This window comes from Cornus florida, unplaced genomic scaffold (assembly GCF_030987335.1).
Source record: "Cornus florida cultivar Cherokee Brave unplaced genomic scaffold, ASM3098733v1 CherokeeBrave_3.0.0_Hap2_Chr07, whole genome shotgun sequence".
NCBI lineage: Eukaryota > Viridiplantae > Streptophyta > Magnoliopsida > Cornales > Cornaceae > Cornus > Cornus florida.
In genome coordinates this window covers 19,896,489-19,902,918 of record NW_026775577.1, presented here as the reverse complement: position 1 = coordinate 19,902,918, position 6,430 = coordinate 19,896,489, and the positions used below count along the sequence as shown (strand labels likewise).

Below are 6,430 nucleotides of genomic sequence, written 5' to 3'. Positions count from 1 at the left end.
GACATTATTTATAAACCTAAAGTGTTGTGCATTATTTTGTGCACACGCTCGGTCGCACCATAGTTTTGGCGCCGTTGCCGGGGATTTAACGGTTTTGAAGAATTGAATTAAACATTAGTTCTTTGTTGATTGTCTACTTTTAAGTCATTTTAATTTTTAATTTTTTTTTTCATTTGATTTGTCAATTAGGTACTTGAAGCAAAGTGGAGCAAACGTTGGACTTAGAAGCAATTAAAAAAATTTGAAGTTCCTTAAGGACCATCTGTAAGTTCTCTTTAATTTTAGTACTTTAATTGTATACCACTTTGCATGCTTTGGACAGCCCAAGTGGAGGCTTAAATTGAATTGTTTTATTTTTAAGTCCAAGCATACCTTCTTGTAGAAGGCATCAGCCCGTGTGGAGGCATTTATTTGTTTTAAGTGCATTGATATTATTGAGGAGTTTGGGAACATCGTATGTGGAGGTTGAAATTTTGAAATGTTGGTGTGTTGACTTGTTCTAGTGCATGCATGGTCGTAGATCACTTAATCGTCCTCTTGCTCCTGTAAATCGAAATCTCGAAATTTTTCTTCGGCGTTTAAGAAGTAGTACTAGGGATAGTCATCTTAATCTTTCAAATTTTGATCTTCCATCCCCTTTAATGGAAGATCCAATTGAAGATCCCATTGTAGATCTTGGTCATGTGAATCATAATGGTGTGCACCACCCACCACAAGTTCATATTGTGGATCCTCAAGGTGTGCATCCACCCTTAGGAATGCCACAACCAGTTAATCATGCGGTGCAATAACCTAATCTAGGGATGCCAAGGCCAAATGTTGTTCCCTCAATTGGTGAGCAACAACAACAATATGTTCAAATGGCATACCCTCAACAAGGTCAAATGGCATATCATCAACAAGGTCAAATGCCATATCCTCCTCTCAATCCTCTCAATCCTCCAATGGTCCTTAGGGATCGTTACACTCCAAATCAATATAATGCACCCACTTGCATTCAATTGCCAAATTTCCGTGCTCATCATTATGAGATTAAGGCTTCCACCATTAACATGTGCCCCCTTTTCTATGGGTTGAGCAATGAAGAGCTTTATAAACATTTAGATGAGTTTTTGGAAGTCTGCTCCACCGTGAAAATCACGGATGTTCCGGAAGAAGTCCTAAAAATGAAGCTTTTCCCTTTCACTCTTCGGGATAAAGCTAAATATTGGTTCAATAACTTGTGGCCGAATACAATTACCTCTTGGGCACAATTGCAACAAGAGTTCTTAAAGAAGTATTACCCCGCAAGTCGAACTGATGCCATGAGAACTTCCATTCGTGAATTTAAACAACAAGAAGGAGAACCCCTTCATGAAGCATGGGAACGTTTGAATGACTTGCTACGGAAGTGTCCACATCATGACATTCCTAAGTGGCAATTAGTTCAATGTTTCTTTTCAAGTTTATCCGATGCCAATAAGGGCATTGTTGATGCTTCTTGTGGCGGAAGCTACATTGAAAGAAATGAAGATAAAATTTGGCAACTTTTCGAAAAAATGAGTGAAAACTCAATGCATAGATCTTCATCTTCTAGGGGTAGTCACCTAGCACATATGGGAGGAAAGAAAGCTATAAATCAAATAGACTCTTCCATGGAAATTGTCGCTGAGGTCAAAAATCTTACTCAAAGGTTTGATACATTCCTTTTGAATCAAGGTCCGACAACTCAATCATATCCTCACCATTCCAATGAAATGTGCATGACTTGTTCTAGTTACACTCACCATACTTCAAATTGCCCTCTTGGACAAATTATACCAAGTGAGTCTCAAGAACAAACAAATGCAGCTTTCATTCATCAAGGGAACAACCCTTATTCCAATACTTACAATCCGGGGTGGAAAAATCATCCTAACTTTGCATGGAGAAATCAAGGAGACGGTGCAAACCCTCCTCAAACTCAAGGTTACCAAGCAAAGTATGTTCCCCCACATCTCCAAAATCAAAATCAGAATTCTCAAGGTTACCGTCCTTCATTTTATCCTCAGAATTCTCAATCCTATTCTCAACCTCAAGCATCAAATTCTCAATCTTACTCTAATCTAAATCAAGCGCCTCCTAAAAGTTCCGCTTTTGAGGACAAAGTCTTGCAAGCTTTAGGTAATCTTCAAAAAGATAATCAACTGTTTCATTCTCACTCTCAATCAATTGCAAAGCTTGAAGCTCAAATTGGGCAATTAGCTAATTCTTTAAATGTGAGAGAGAAAGGTAAGTTGCCTAGTCAAACTAAGACCAATCCTAAGGGGCAATTTATGGCGCAAGCAAGTCCTTCATCAGAATTTTCTGGAAATGAGCAAGTTCAAGCAATTACTACCTTGAGGAGTGGTAGGAAAGTGGATAATAAGGTAGAGGTACCTAAGGAGGATAATGAACTGAAGCAACCAAGTGGTAGCATCCGTCCCATTCCAAATCCTATTCCTATTTCTTTGGATGCTAGTGGTTCCAAAATGGACATTCCGTCATCTTCATCATCATCTCCCCAATTAGAGAAGCCTTATGAGCCAAAAGCTCTATTTCCTCAAGCTTTGAGAGAGACTTCATCATTTGGGAGACAAGAAGGAAAAATTCATGATATGATGGAAGTGTTTAAACAAGTGAAAATCAATCTTCCTCTTCTAGATGCAATTAGGTAAATTCCACCATATGCAAAGTTCTTGAAGGACTTGTGCACACAAAAGAGGAAGAGCAAGGGAAGGGACCTTAAGAAAGTGCTTTTAACAGAACAAGTGAGTTCTATCATTCTGTCTAACACTCCTCCTAAGTTCAAGGATCCGGGTGTTCCGACCATTTCTTGTATTATTGGAAACCAAGAGGTTCGTAGAGCTCTCCTTGATTTAGGTGCAAGTATCAATCTCATTCCATACTCTGTTTACTTGCAGTTAGGGTTAGGGGACTTGAAGCCAACATCGGTAATAATCCAACTAGCCGATAGATCAATTAAGAAACCAAGGGGGATTGTTGAGGATATTCTAATTAAGGTTGATAAATTTTATTTCCCGGTTGATTTTGTGGTACTAGATACTGAGCCAGTCCCTAATCTCACCAATCACATTCTAGTCATCCTAGGAAGGCCATTCCTTGCCACTGCCAATGCCACCATTAATTGTAGATCCGGTATTATGGACATCTCTTTAGGCAACATGATGGTTAAGCTTAATGTATTCAATGCAAGTCAACATCCCACAGATGAAGACGAGTGTTTCTTAGTAGATGTCTTGGATGAAACCATAGAGGAGACTCTTCCCTCTATTTTATCTAAGGACCCTCTTGAGGCGTGCCTTTTTGAAATGTTTGAAAGTTGTGGTTTTGACACAGAAGGATCCATAAGTGAGGTGAATGCTTTAATGGACTCTGTGGCCACTTTGGATTACCCACATTGGAAAAGCAAGAAAGAACCTCTTCCTTCACTCTCTAATACTCCACCAGTTCCATCTCTCATCTCTCCTCCTATTCTTGAGCTTAAGCCCCTTCCATCAAATCTGAAATACGTCTTCTTAGGCCCAAAAGAGACTCTTCCGGTCATCATTGCTTCCAATCTTGAAAATGACCAAGAGAATGATCTTTTGGAAGTGCTTAAAGTTAACAAAGAAGCCATTGGATGGAGTGTGGCTGACTTAAAAGGCATTGACCCTTCTATTTGTATGCATCGCATACACATGGAAGAGGATGAAAAGCCATTTAGGGATGCTCAAAGGAGATTGAACCCAAATATGAAGGAAGTTGTCATGAAGGAGGTTGTGAAACTTCTAAATGCGGGAATCATTTATCCTATCTCTGATTCCAAGTGGGTTAGTCCAACTCAAGTGGTTCCCAAAAAGTCGAGAATCACAGTTGTTGAAAATGCTAAGGGTGATCTCATCTCGAAACGCACCGCCACTTCATGGCGTGTTTGCATAGATTACCGAAAGCTGAATTCTGCCACTAGGAAAGACCATTTTCCATTACCTTTCATTGACCAAATCTTGGAAAGATTGGCTGGGCAACAATACTATTGCTTCCTAGATGGTTATTCGGGGTACAATCAAGTGGCCTTAGATCCATTGGATCAAGAAAAGACCATATTCACATGTCCTTTCGGTACATTTGCTTATCGACGGATGCCTTTCGGATTGTGCAATGCTCCTGCCACTTTCCAAAGGTGTATGATGTCAATTTTTTCGGACATGGTGGAGAAGTATTTAGAAGTCTTCATGGATGACTTCTCGATTTTTGGGTCCTCATTTGATTCGTGTCTCCAAAATCTTAAAAAAGTGCTTCAAAGATGTCGTGAGACTAATCTTGTGTTAAGTTGGGAAAAGAGCCATTTCATGGTTCAAGAAGGAATCGTGCTTGGACATGTCATCTCTAAAAGAGGAATAGAAGTAGATAGAGCGAAAGTTGAGCTAATTTCTAAATTGTCTCCACCTACTACGGTGAGAGAAATCCGTTCTTTTCTAGGACATGCCGGTTTTTATCGCCGGTTCATCAAAGACTTTAGCAAAATTGCTAGACCCTTGTGCAACCTTCTTGCCAAGGAGACTCCATTTGTCTTTGATGAAGCATGCCTAAATGCTTTTCATCAACTCCGCACTCTTCTATCATCCGCTCCTATCATGCAACCTCCAAATTGGTCCTTACCATTTGAGATTATGTGTGATGCTTCTGACTTCGCAATGGGTGCTGTTTTGGGGCAAAGGGTAGGTAAACTACCATATGCTATATACTATGCGAGTAAGACTTTCTCAGGTGTCCAATTGAACTATTCTACCACCGAGAAAGAGTTACTTGCCGTAGTATATGCCCTTGATAAATTTCGGTCATATCTCTTAGGATCCAAGGTAATTGTGTTTTCCGATCATGCCGCTCTTAGGCATCTTTTAATGAAAAAGGAAACCAAACCTCGCTTGATAAGATGGATTCTGCTTCTTCAAGAATTTGACTTTGAAATCAAGGATAAAAAGGGCTCCGACAATGTCGTTGCCGATCATCTGTCTAGATTAATGGTTGAATCTTCTCCAAATCTTGAAATTCATGATTCATTTCCGGATGAACAACTCTTTCAAATCTCAAATGGGACGTTGCCTTGGTTCGCCGACGTTGTTAACTATCTTGCAACCAGCAAACTTCCCATTAATTGGTCAAAACAAGAAAAGGACCGATTCTTTGCTAACATCCGGAAATACTATTGGGAAGATCCCATTTTGTTTCGTTATTGCCCGGATCAAATCATCAGGAGATGTGTGCCGGAAAGTGAAGTTCCGAGCGTCCTTGTGTTTTGTCACATACTTGCTTGTGGTGGGCATTTTAGTGGAAAAAAGACCGCTTTGAAGGTTCTTCAAAGTGGGCTCTTCTGGCCCACTATCCACCGAGATGCCTATAACTTTTGTAACGTGTATGTTCGGTGTCAAAAGTTGGGATCAATGTCAAAGAGAGACATGATGCCCTTAACTTCAATCTTTGTAGTTGAAATCTTCGATGTATGGGGCATAGACTTTATGGGACCATTCCCAATGTCTTATGGCTTTCAATACATCCTCGTTGCCATTGATTATGTTTCAAAGTGGGTTGAGGCTTGTGCTACCAAAACGAATGACCACTCCGTGGTAATTGCATTTGTTAAATCAAATATCTTCGCTCGTTTTGGTATGCCAAGGGCTATGATAAGTGATGGAGGAAAACATTTCTGTAATCAATTCTTGAAGCAACTTTTCTTGAAATACTCCGTCACACATAAAGTGGCCACTCCCTACCATCCCCAAACAAGTGGGCAAGTCGAGGTGTCAAATAGGGAAATCAAGCATATTCTTGAGAAAACTGTCAATCCGACCCGAAAAGATTGGTCAAGAAAATTGAACGATGCTTTGTGGGCTTACCGGACAGCTTACAAAACTCCAATAGGCATGTCTCTATATAGACTTGTTTATGGGAAGCCTTGTCATCTTCCAGTTGAACTAGAACACAAAACACTTTGGGCAATAAAAAGGCTCAACTTTGATCTTGATAAGGCTGGAAAGGACCGTTTACTCCAACTCAATGAGCTAGAGGAATTGAGAAATGATGCCTATGATAGTTCAAAAATTTACAAGGTAAGGACAAAAGCATTTCATGATAAACATATTGTGAAAAAGTCCTTTGAAGCCGGTCAAAAGGCTTGGTTATTCAACTCTAGGCTCAAATTTTTCCCTGGAAAGCTTCGAACCAAATGGGAAGGCCCTTATCAAATTATCTCCGTCTCACCTCATGGGGCTGTTGAACTTAAAAATCTAAAAGATGAAGGGACCTTCAAAGTTAATGGTCAAAGGCTTAAACCATACATTGATAGACAAAATTTTCAAAGAAATGTGGAGTCTGCCCTCTTGGTAGATCCCATTTACTTTGAAGATTGAGAACATCTCACGTCTTTCTAGCG

The 6,430-nt window shown here is 39.9% G+C and overlaps 1 non-coding gene across 1 annotated transcript; it reads right to left on the bottom strand.

Moving 5' to 3' along the window:
* Positions 1-1,301: 1,301 nt before the first annotated feature.
* On the bottom strand, positions 1,302-1,408 carry LOC132267829 (small nucleolar RNA R71). Its single transcript, XR_009469098.1, has one exon. It is a non-coding gene; the product is annotated as a small nucleolar RNA R71 (small nucleolar RNA).
* Between the last annotated feature and the right edge of the window lie 5,022 nt (positions 1,409-6,430).